Genomic DNA, 13,111 nt, shown 5'->3' on the forward strand with positions numbered 1-13,111 from the left:
GGTAAGGCTTTTTTGAGGGGTGAATCCCCACATTAGCTTTGGGGGTCTCCTTTCTTCAAGTATTCCATACTGTCAATCTTTTGGATGTGGTAAGTTCCTAATTTGGCTAATTGGCTTGAATTCCCTTTTCCTTGGTCATGACTGGCATGGATTGTGGACAGGATTTGATGAAAGGCAGTTGATGTTGATGAGTGCTGACTGACCCAAGTGAATGGAAGCAGGAGACTGTCCTTAGGACCATGGAGGCTTTTAGCCCATTGAATGCTGGCCAGCGTGGATGGTGTGAAGCAGGCAGCCAGGGGCTCCTTGGCTCAGCCTTGCTGTAAGCAGTGATGAACCACACAGATCGACAACACTGTTAGATCTGCATGGAGAGCTAGAATGGGGTTGCCCAGTAGGAGGCAGAGGGAGCCTCTCTTTACTCTCCTGTAGTTACAGTGTACCTGCACTTGTTCAGTAAGTCCCTAACCAAAGACTCCTGAGCAAACTTAGCAGTCATGGAAGAAGAGGAGAGGTCCTCTTCTGGATCAGCAACTGGTTAAAGAGCAGAAAGCAGAGAGTAGGAATGAATGGTAAATTCTCCCAATGGAGGGAAGTAAATAGTGGGGTCCCACAGGGATCTGTATTGGGACCAATGCTTTTCAACTTGTTCATAAATGATCTGGAATTAGGAGTGACCTGTGAAGTGGCCAAGTTTATCGATGACACCAAATTATAGGGTAGTTAAAACAAAAAGGTGTTGTGAGGATTTCCAAAAGGATCTCTCCAAACTGAGAGAATGGGCATCCAAATGGCAAATGTGGTTTGGTGTATGCAAGTGTAAAGTGATGCACATTGGGGCAAAAGAGCCCCCAAGTTCAAATATAACCTGATGGGATCTTCTGAGCTTTCAGTGGCTAACCAATAGGGATGTCACAGGAGTCCAAGATGGGGCTGGAGTCCAGCAGACTCCCCACCCCCACACACACCACTCAGCCTCCCGGATCCTGTTTACCAAGCTGCCACACAGTCCGCAAGCTCCTGGCAACCTCCCAACCCCGCAGCAAGCCACCATTTTGTGAAAAAATGGTGGCTCAGGTTTTTCCATAAATGTCATGTTATGTAAATTAACCATTTACAGCTGTATTATTGAGTAAATGGCTCCTTTACGGCTGCCATTTATGCAACATTACATTTAAGGAAAAACACAAGCTGCCATTTTTTCACAAAATGGTAGCTTGCTGAGGTGTTGGGAGGCTGCCAGGCCCTCATTGGGCACCTGCGAGCCATGCAGCAGCTTGTCCAGGGAGCCAAACAGGGGTGGTACACCTAAAAAAGGATATTGGTGAGTTGGAAAAAGTGCAGAAAAGGGCAACTAAAATGTTCAAGGAGATTGAGCAGCTCCCCTATGAGGAAAATTTACAACATCTGGGACTGTTTAGCTTGGAAAAAAGGTAAGTGGAGACATGATAGAAGTGTACAAAATTATCCATGTTGTGGAGACAGTGGATAGGGAGACATTTTTCTCCCTCTTGCATAATACTGGATCCCGGGTTCATCCCATGAAGCTGATTGGTGGGAGATTCAGGATCGAGAGAAGAAAGGAATTCTTCACACAGCACATTATTAAATTATGATAGTTGCTACCACAAGATACAGTGATGGCCACCAATTTTGATTACTTTAAAAGGGATTAGACAAATTCCTGGAGAAGTCTATCAATGGCTACTAGTCCTGATGGCTATGTGCTACCTCCAGTATCAAAAGCAGTATGCTTATCTACACCAGTTGCCAGGGAACATGGGCGGGAGGGTGCTGTTGCACTCATGTCCTGCTTGTGGGTTTCCTGTGGGCAGCTGGTTGGCCACTGTGGGAACAGAATGCTGGACTAGACGGACCCTTGGTCAGATCCAGCATGATTCTTCTTATGTTTGGAATTTGGCTAGGAATTTGGCTTGTTGCAGATCCTTATACTGCGACCATACCTGGAAACGAAGAGGCATCACACAAAGTACTGGGATAAACTGTGGCCACAACTTTATTGAATTAACATTAAGCAAGATCTGTAATGGTGAGAGCAGCTGGGTATTAATGCTAAACTCTAAAGGGGGACCTGGCCCTCAGGCAGAGATGGCCAAGTTGCCATGCCCATCCCTTGGCACAATCTTGTGGGCTGCCCTCCTGTGCCATCATGCCCACCCCCCAGGTCCAAAGGCTGTATGTGCAGGTCCCACTCAGGCCTCAATGGAGGGTCCTTTCCTTTCCCCAAGTCCCAAGATCCTAGGTGGCAGGTCTCAGGACTCTCCTGCCCCACTTTCACCTTAAAGACACCTTTGGGTGCTCACCGATGACTCACCCACAGTTTCCCTACCTGCAGTGCCAGCCCTGCTGTCACCAACCAACCTATTTAAAGCACTGCCACCTCTGTACAGCCAATGCGCACATGCCATCCCGGTGCTCAGCACAGAGCAGGCAATAGGGATATGCAGATTAGCAAAGCCTGAGCTCATTGAGATTCTCCAGATTCCACCTCGACGCTTGTTCCAACTCATGTCCGTATCAGATTGTGAGCGTTGCTTTTTCTTTTTGCATGAACATTCATGCATACTTTTGTGCGCATTTCCTCAAGTGTGCCTGTTTTTGAAATGTACACATATGTCCCATTGATTAAAGCGTTCTGTGTGCATTTTTCGAAAGTACAATTTTTTCATTTGCATTTTTCAAATGTGCCCAGTTTTCGAATATAGTTAGGGATGTACGAAAGTTCTGCCACGAATCTCAGGGAGGCCGAATGCCAGCGCATTCGACCCCCCGAAATTGGTGGCGGAACGGCCCCCCGCCCCCCGGGACTTACCTGGGGTGGATCTTCCTGGCGGCAGCGGCTCTGGTGGCGGCTCCGGTGGCGGCTCCGGCGGCAGTTCGGCGGCGGTGGCTGCGGCGGCCGGTCTTCCGACCGGCTGCCACCACCGCCATTTCCAAGTTTAAAACAACAACAACAACAAAAAAACGTGATAGGCTACATAAAGATTTACGTAGCCTATCACGGCTAAATTTTAAAAAGCACCGTGATAGGCTACGTAAATGTTTACGTAGCCTATCACGGCCGAGTAAAACAAAACAAAACAAAACACGCGTACGCAAATGGCAGCGCCCATGGGCGCCGCCATTTGCGTTCCTTATTTTGGCCTGTCTTAGTCTATATAAACATTTACATAGACTAAGATGGCGAAAATAAGGGGAACGCAAATAGCGTAGTGTCTACGCTATTTGCGTTCCCCTTATTTTCGCCGTAGTCTATCATGGCTGACTGCAGGGACGCAAACGGTGGTGGCTACAGCGCCATTTGCGTCCCTGCTAGCCAGCGGCCGGATGTCCGGCCGCTGGTGGAGCCGGCCGGCAGCTTTGCAGAATCCCTGCGGAGCGGAGCCGGCCAGCCAGGATTCGGGGGGGGGAGGGACGGAGCGCCTCCCTGCCCGGCCAGAATTTCAGGGGGAGGGACAGAGCGCCTCCCCCCCAGCATCAGCATAATCCGTGAACAGGTAAGTGACTTTCGTACATCCCTAATATAGTTGTTTATTTTGTTCCACAATTCACATCACAAGCATGGAAATGTGCGGACTTCTTCTGCAGATTATGTTCAGCGCTGTGTTCGGGTCTGGGAGGTGAACTGGGTAAATTCTGGTCAAAAAAGAATTGAACCAAATTTCTCATACATACCTAGTAGGTGAAAAAACCAAACAGCCTCTGGCCAATCAGGCTGTTTGGCAAACATCATCAACAACCACCACTCTGCTTGGCCCATATGTGACCAGCATCAGCCACATTAAATCCTACCCCAGGGTCGGAGGCTGGGTGCTGACCAAATGTGAGGAAGCTAGGATGGGCCTGGCTTATGTGACTCAATGTATGGATATGCAATGATCAGGTGTATCACCTCCCTTGCAAATGCACATGCGGCAGGGTTGAGAATTGGGCTTCAGTAAAGTCATGGCCCCTTTACACAATTAACTGTGCTGTGTATTCATTGTGGCAGATGGGGGAGGGATCCATCTGTGTGATAGAGAGCACTGTGTTTTCCGGTAAGTAAGTTGAAAACATACACGTGCATTTGCTGAATCAAAGGTTGTAATTCTGGGGAAGGGTCACCAAATCACTGCAAGCAGAAGTTAGAGAGGGTCAACAATTAAGAAAGGCATCACTGAGATGACAACCAGCCACAGAAAGGAGAATAGCTTTGGAAGCAGAAATCCGCTGCCAGCAATTCAAAGTGGTAATATGATGAATAACTGTTTGGAGCATATATTTATAGGGATTTTACTATATTAAGCAGTATATAAGTATTACAAATAAATACATAGCCCATTAAAAACGGCACCTCTTCTCACAGCAGTAGTTTGCATTCTCTTCAGAACTTCACTCTGATTTGTCACCTCCAAAGTTTCCAAGCGCAAACACACATACAAGAAACAGAAGTGCCATCTGCAGTGCACAGCTCCAGCAGATGTATGGTCTTCTGTAGCCATGCCTCATTCATTGGTCACGAACAGTTAGCTAAGCAGCAATTTTAGAAAACAAATTTGTCCTGCTACAGCTGCAGGAGGTTGGGGAACCTTTTAAACCCAATTTCCCCATTTATAGAAACCGTATTGCTAGGCTCGGGGGGAAATGTTGTTGTTGTTCTTCCCTTCCTGCCAAGGCATTTTCTGAAAGAAGATGAAACAATAAATTGTTAAAGTTATTGTGGGCATAGTTATAAATATTTTATGGTAACTACACAAGATTTGTCTGCTCCTACTGCTTCACCTTTCTGCTGCACAAAAGGCTTATGAATCATCTTTATTTCCAGCCGTAAACTGTCTTGGTTCTTATGGACTTTCCATATGGTCGAGCAGAATTCTACTGAACTGTGTCGAATTACCCCAGATTGTATGTTGCTGAAAACACAATTTTCTCCCTTGAAGTTATTAGATGGCTACAAGATGCTATGAACCCCCTTCCACTTACAGGTGATACTGTGTTCTTCACAGACACAACACAAATAAATAGTGGGCTTCTATGATTAGGAAGCAACAGGTGAATTCTGACTAATCTGTTAGGTGCAGAGACCTGTGCCTTTGCTAGTCTTTGACTTTTGAATCTGGTCAGGTTTATCAAATGTGCTGGTGGGCTCCCTACTTGTAGCCTGAAAGAATCTGATATTGGGTGTAAGGGAGCCTTTCCCCAACCTGTTGTCCTCTGGGTGTGTTGGACTACAGCTCCCATCATGCTCAGCCACCAGGGCCATTGCTGGATGGAGATGATGGGATTTGCAGTTGAACACATCTGTAGGACACTAAGTTGGGGAAGTAAGGTATGTCTGGCCAATAGCTTGGAAACCTGGGTGGTGGGTGAGGCTAAATTTTAACGATCTGAGCTAATGGGCCAGTGCCTCTACTAGTGCGAACAGAACTAGTGAGAAAAGAGATAATTGTTCTTTCCCGGAACCTAATATAGCAGTTAATGTGCAGTAGGTGAATTCCAGGATTATTACTTTAGATCATTTGCTCTTTCTCAGAGGAATCTAAAATCAGGGGTTGTTTCTTTTTGCAGACATCCCCCCACCCCCTGCTTATTGAGAGGCTGTTTGGGTCCAGCTTTATGGGATGGAATTCCCCTTAAAGCTGAAGGGAGTCACTGCTTTTAGGGCCTTTTGGAGTTCTCTGAGCTCTGCTGTCAAATGTAGCATTTCCAAGAGAGAGATGCTTCTGTACTTCCTACTTCCTGGTGCGCTCCATTCCCTTTCCTGTCTCTTGACAACTACAGATGGAGGAGAAATTCGTTTGGTTTGCATTGAAGTCAGTTTGTATTTTAATGTGAGATTACCCAATTCACACTCCCCAAACTAATCATGAAATGAAACACAGCTATACTTTGATACTGGCCTCCCCCACCCCCATTTTTGTGATGCAGTTTGCCATTCAAATAATGTGAATATGGGGGGAAAGTGCAAAGGAAAATGCATATATTAGTTCAAATAACATACAAAAATGCATATATTTAGGAAAATTGCTTGGACAAATTCACATAGTAAGGGAAATTGCATGTAAAATGCACATATTAGAAGAAATGCAGACAAAAATGTGTACAAATTTTTGTGCTGACTTTGTAAAAAATTGCCAAGGATATGGGACAAAAGGAACTTCAGGATGGAAAATGAGAGGCTGAGTAAAATGAAAATTAACAGTTTTGTCCATCCCTATTGGCAACATTTTCCCAGTAGTGATGTATGGCTGTGAGAGCTGGACTATAAGGAAGGCTGAGCGCCGAAGAATTGATGCTTTCGAACTGTGGTGCTGGAGAAGACTCTTACGAGTCCCCTGGACTGCAAGGAGGTCAAATCAGTCCATACTAAAGGAAATCAACCCTGACTGCTCATTGGAAGGACAGGTACTGAAGCTGAAGCTCAAATATTTTGGCCACCTAATGCAAAGAGAAAACTCCCTGGAAAAGACCCTGATGCTGGGAAAGATTGAAGGCAAAAGGAGAAGGGGACGGCAGAGGATGAGATGGCTAGATAGCATCACCAATGCAATGAATATGGACTTGGGCACACTCCGGGAGAGAGCGGAGGACAGGAAGGCCTCGCGTGCTATGGTCCACGGGGTCACGAAGAGTCAGGCACGACTTAATGACTGAACAACAACAAATTGGCAACATAACTCTCAGGCTGATGGCACAACCAACCTCTCCCTTCCTCAAAGCTGCAAGTCCATCCTCAGAGATTGTTCTGGCAATCAGCTCAGAATCTGCCATCAGGGCCCATACAGTGGGACAGTACATGCAAACATACCCAGGAATGACCCCATTGAACTCAGGAGATTTAATCCTGAATAACATGCACAAGCTTGGGATGCAAACCATCCCAGAAGAAGAAATGTACTGGACAACATACAAAAAATCCCCTCTCTCACTCATTCTCCTGTCTAGTCTATTCTCTTAGTTGTTTCTTCTTTTTCATCTTCCTTCCTTGATTCAGCCACATGTATTTCACTGTTTATTTTCAGCAAGGTATTATTTGCAAACCTGTTTATTTTTCTTCTGTATTTGCATTGCCTGTGACATTTTCTTTCTTTCTTTCTTTCTTTCTTTCTTTCTTTCTTTCTTTCTTTCTTTCTTTCTCAAAGCCTAGGTGATAATTTCATGTTCAGGTATCTATTTTAGGTTGTGCAGAAGTTTTTCTTTGTTGGGACTAGCTAGATGTAATCTATGACATCCTTCTTGTCCTACTTTTGTGGTGTGTGACTCAGCAATTCAGTCTTTTAAGGAAGAATTATAACATGGTGGGACAAGAAGTACTGATGGAGTCTTTCTGACTACAGAAATTGACTGCACTTATTAATTAAAAGAGCTGTCTGTTTTGTACCTCATCCTGTTTATGTGTGTGTGAACTTCAGATTTACTCTAGATAGGAAATAGGGTGTGGGTGTGTGTGTTTTCTAGACTTAGAAAAAGTATTTTGTTTTAACAGAGGAGGAACTCATCAGATTTCCTAGAAAAGGCAGTGTTAAAGTTATGCGTAAAGATATGGAGGCTTGTATATATGATCAGATATACTGATGGCCATTTATTTTAGCTAAATTGTAATCTCAGGCTGAAATGCTGTCAACCTAGCATGCTTCACATTGCAATCCTCTGAAGGATTGAATTGGGCTTACTCCCAGGTACGTGTGTAGTACTGCACTCTAAATCTTGTTGGCCACGATGGGATTTCAGCAACCTCACAATGTGCAGTTTTGCAGCCCTAATCAATTGTTTACATAGCCTGGGAATCATGGGAACCTTTGACATCATCTTGGTGCAAAGGTACATACTTATTAAGGACTGTGGTTTACCTGTTTGTGAAAGGTGCAAATTGATTGCGTAGAGGACACTAAACCTCTTCAGTGATACATACTGCAATTGCCTTAACTCCAAGACACACTATTATTCAAGTAAAATATAGAGTTTGCCAGGGACACCAATATTCACTTTCTGAATGGACTTTTCTTGTATTTCCCTATAACCCTAAATGCCATCTGCATAATCAATTTTCCTTATGCATGTTGTACTGAAAAGTGTTAACTTCATTTTCAACTTCATTATGATAACATAATGGCTAATGTAATATGATGTCTATTTCCTGCAGGGAAGAATTGGCAGTGAAGGAGTGAAAGACCTCAGTGAAGTTACATTGTAATGTAAAACTCATGAGATGTGCTTTTTTAAAGGAAAGATTCCTGAGCGGAAAATGACATTGTTCTGCTCTCAGATTTCTCTCCCTCAAAATCCCAGTCAATTTTGCATTTGATGATACAATGACCTGGTCCACATGATCACTGCAGCCCATTGGTCCAAGCTGGTGTGTGACAGGTAGAATTTGAATATTCAAGCTGCGATTGTAACTTGTTGTGTCATCTGAATGCAGCAGGGGTGAATTGTGTGAAGGTTAAACAACCCTTGCATAACCCTAAAACATCTCATGGGTTATGCAATGTTTTTTTAACCCTTGCACAACCCACATCCACTGGGTTTGGACAATACAGCAAGCCAGAGCTGTAGGCTTGAATATTCAAAATGGCCACACACACACACATCACAGCCCATCGTGGCTTAAATAAGCCATGGTGGTCTGTTTGATCATGTGAACTCACCCAATGTTTCATGTTTATTTCTTCAGAGATAGTCATCCATAGATTTTTTTAAAAGTTACATCAGAATTGCTTCCTAAAAGTGACACACCCATTTCAAGCATCTGATGTATCCAAAGCCTTGCAAGGCTCCTGCCAGAAGGGCAGAAGAGGGAAAGGATTGGTGCTCTCCTCCCTTTCATCCAGGTTTCCCCCCAACTATTTCCTTCTCATTGTGAGCAATAGGAGGAAAATTAATCGTGCTAGCTGTGGGGTAGGTGTACATTAACCTCCATGTTGGGGGCATGTTCAGGGACCTGTGGATCCAAGGCCTCCCCCAAACCTCCATGGCATGTCCCCAATGCACTTCCCTTTCACTTCTCCTGACATCAGAACTCTGGAAACAGGAAGATGAGCGATGCAGAAGTTTCTGCAGGGGCTGGGAGAGGAAAGGCTGATATTTCCTGTCAACCCTGGAACAGTCTCCCAGGGACAATAGGATTGTACATATTATATGATATATCTGTGATAAATAGTACTATAAGTTGAGAATGTCATTGTTTATTTAGGTATGTACAAATAGGGATGCTGGAGAAATTCAAGACAGATTAAAATGAGCTCGGATTTCAAAGAATCCGACCTGTGGAATCGGCTGCAGAGCGACCCCCTCAGGCCCTGTGGAGTCCGGTGACTTTCGGATGATTTTTTTACTTTCCTGAAATTTACGCATATAAATTAAGGATGGACGAAAGTCCCTTACCTGGTCCCACAGCTGTTTTCGGTGGTGGTGGGGGAGGCGCTCCGTTTCTCCCCCCGAAATTCAGGCCGGGGGGGAGACACCCCATCCCTCCCCGCTGAAATTCTGGCCGTGGGGGAGCGCCCCGTCTCCCTGGCCACGAAATAAAAAAGTAAATTGTAAAAAAAAGAAAAAAAATGTGATAGGCTACATAACGATTTACATAGACTATCATGGCTAGATTTTCAAAGTCAGCCGTGATAGGCTACGTAAATCTTTACGTAGCCTATCACGGCTGACTTGAAAAAAAAAAAAGTGCGTACGCAAATGGTGGCGCCCATGGACATTGCCCTTATTTTCGCCGTAGTCTACATAAATCTTTATGTAGACTACCCGTGCCAAAATAAGGAACGCAAATGGCAGCGCCCATGGGCGCCGCCATTTGCGTATGCGCTTTTCCCCCCCCCCCAAAGTCAGCCGTGATAGGCTACATAAAGATTTACGTAGCCTATCATGGCTGACTTTGAAAATCTAGCTGTGATAGGCTACGTAAATTGTTACGTAGCCAATCACGTTTTTTTTTTTACTTTACTGGGAAATGGCGGTGGCGGCAGCCGGTCGGAAGACCGGCTGCCACTGAAACGCCGCCGGGACTCGCTGCTGAGAGGGACATTCGCACGAGGTAAGTCCCATCCCGGGGGGGGGGCGGGGGGTGTCGGAGAATTTCCCCACCAATTTTGGGGGGCTGAATGCGTTGGCATTCAGCCTCCTGGATCTTCATGGAGAAATTCTCCTACATCCCTAAAATGTGTAAAAAAATATGTAAGTTTCTGCTGAGGAAATGTAGAATGGAATAGGGGACAATACACTAAATGTTATGTACTGGGGTAAATTATGTAAATACTTACGTAAATATTTACTTAATTATTTCTGTTTTTTTCTGTATAACAAAAAAATATTCGCATCCGTCTGTGGGTGGATGACAGAACGAAAGGCACCTGATGATCTGCAAAACACAGACGGAGTGGATTTTACACAGTCTGTACATCCCTATGTACAAATAGGGATGGATTGACTCACCTCTGTCCGCACTGCTGGGCACTCACCGAGCCACCGCCGGGCACTTACTGAGATGCTGCTGGCTTGCCACCCCTGTTCAGCTCCTTGGATGAGCTGCCACGCAGTCCGTGGGCACCTGGCAGCTGTCCAACCCCTCAGCAAGCCGCCACGGACCATTTGCACCTGGAATTTTGCGTAAATGCCTCATTTACAGCTGCCATTTACAGTACATTACATTTACGGAAAAACCAGAGCCACCACTTTTTCACAAAATGGTGCCTTGCTGAGGGGTCAGCCAGCTCCCAGGCGCTCATGGACCACACGGTGGCTCGGTGAGTGGGGTCAGGTAAGTGCAACAGCTTGGCAAATGAGATCTGGGAGGCCAAGTGGGGGGGGAGTCCGCTAGACTGCACCACCCTCTTGGATCTCTATGACATCTCTATGTACAAAACCCTCCTGAGAAAGGTTGATAAGTCTTTTTGAAAAGCATTACTTTCAGCAGGGGCTGGGGCACTCAGATGGTTCACTTAAGGAAGACCCTCCATAATGGCTTTGAATTTTGCTTTTGCCCACATTTGGTGACAACCTTGGACTACAGAGCAACTGTAGCTCTGTACAGTAGCTCTGCAGCTGTAACCCAAGTCCTCTTTGTTTTAAATCTAACCTGTGTCAAGAACTCACTAGGTGAACTTTGGCAAACTACTATCTCCCAGCCTCAGCTCCCTTGAAATACAAGGATAATAATACAGACACTTACCTTAAGGAAGGACTGGGGAACCTCTGGTCTTCCCAATATCATTGGACTATAATTTCCTTGATCATAAGAACATAAAAGGAGACCTGCTGGTTCAGATCAAAGGCCTATCTAGTCCAGCATTCTGCTCTTGGCCAATCAGACACCTCTGGGAAATTGTTGGGTGAGTATGAGTATAAACTCATAGCAGTCTGAACTGAGAACCTGCACTACAGCAAACTACAGTGCATGCAGATGCTGGTGGGAGGACTCTCCAAAGGGCAAAGAGTGCCCCGTGGTAATAATAAAATCTCCAGAGTTCACCGTGTTCAATATGGGATCTGAATTTTGTATAACATAGTAGCTACTGCAATGCTGTATGAGATTTGGCAGAACACTTGTGGATATTGTGTTTTTGAGGAGTATGACTATTAATCTTTCATGATGAGATAAATGTGAATAGCAAGGTAGCCTGGGACTTGGAGTTATGTCAAGATTACACTAATGTTGGCTCCAACATATTCTCTGTTTTGTTTTTCCCTGTATGAGCTTAGCATGATGGGTAACCTATCCTAAAACTCCTAACCAAAAAGCGGCTATGATTTATTTAGCTCAGATCAAAGAGATACAGCTCTAAAGATTCTAATTAAAATTTGATGATGCAGCAGGCAAGCTACATCTATTATTTAATTTTTGAGGTTATGATCTTATTCAGAATTAGTTTTCAGAATTCACTTACATGGTTGGATCTCCTTTTCCCTCTGCATCATGCTTGTATTTTCAATCATGTTTCATATAAAGAACTGGAATGCCAGATTTTTACAGCAGATATTCTACCTGGTCGAATAATGATTCACACATTTTCTTTCTTTCTTTCTTTCTTTCTTTCTTTCTTTCTTTCTTTCTTTCTTTCTTTATTTATTTATTTATTTATTTATTTCTGTATGCCAGCTTTGATTTCAAAAGGCTTTATGTATATTTCTGGCAGCATTTCTGATGTATTTATCAGGAACATATCTTAGGTCATAAGAATGTAAGAAGAGTCCTCAGATCAGACTGAAGGTCCATCTAGTTCCAGCATCCTCTTTCCAACAGTGCCAGATGCTACTGGGAACAAGGCAGAACATGGAGGCAAGAGAAAGCCCCACCCTCAATCACCTGGAAATTAGAGAAATACCACCTCTTTACTTGGGGATTTCCATTTAGCTTTCATCTTGTTTTTTTTAAGAAATGGGTAGTAGTAAATTTTTACTATTACATATGGACAGAGCTGACACTGTCAATAACACACAGCATAGGTATATCCTCACCTCCCTATTTAGGCTGCAAACCTATAGTTTCTGGAAGAGTATCCCAGTGGCCATAGGACAACTCAGATTTCCCCCTCCGAGGGAGGACAGAAGAGGTCACGGGCAGGGGGAGGTATGTAGGGATGTTAGAGAATTCCGCAATGGATCCCAGGGCGGCCAACTTACAGTGAATTCGGCCCCCTGGAATCCGTGGCGGAAAGGAGCAACCCGCCCCACCACCCTGCGAAAGCCCCCCAGAACGGAGCCTACCTGGCGGTGGCTCCGGCTGCGGCTTCGGTTCTGGCAGTGGCTCCAGCGGCGGCAGCTCCAGCTGCTGCTGGGCTGCTGCAGATGCAAATGGCATCCTGAGTAGGGGACACCATTTGCATCCCTATGGTAGCCCGTGATAGGCTATGTAAATATTTACGTAGCCTATCATGGCTAAAGTGGGGACGCAAATGGCGTCCCCTACGCCATTTGTGTTCCTGTTTTCTCCGTGATAGGCTATGTAAATATTTACATAGCCTATGACAGCCAAAGCAGGGATGCAAATGGTGTAGGGGATGCCATTTGCATCCCCGCTTTAGCCATGATAGGCTATGTAAATATTTACGTAGCCTATCACGGGCTACCATAGGGATGCAAATGGCGTCCCCTACTCAGGATGCCA

General features: G+C 44.9%; 1 long non-coding RNA gene across 2 annotated transcripts; it reads right to left on the reverse strand.

Moving 5' to 3' along the window:
- Window positions 1–4,089: 4,089 nt before the first annotated feature.
- Window positions 4,090–11,399, reverse strand: LOC146353748 (uncharacterized). Of its 2 annotated transcripts, XR_014787401.1 has the most exons (4): window positions 11,177–11,399; window positions 10,269–10,366; window positions 9,385–9,513; window positions 4,090–4,682 (listed from the first exon to the last, which is right to left on the reverse strand). It is a non-coding gene; the product is annotated as an uncharacterized LOC146353748 (long non-coding RNA). The 2 variants fall into 2 exon arrangements; XR_014787402.1 differs by lacking the exon at window positions 10,269–10,366.
- Window positions 11,400–13,111: the final 1,712 nt, after the last annotated feature.

This window comes from Heloderma suspectum, chromosome 2 (genome assembly GCF_057233095.1).
Source record: "Heloderma suspectum isolate Gila_16-S chromosome 2, 16-S_ref, whole genome shotgun sequence".
Classification (NCBI taxonomy): domain Eukaryota; kingdom Metazoa; phylum Chordata; class Lepidosauria; order Squamata; family Helodermatidae; genus Heloderma; species Heloderma suspectum.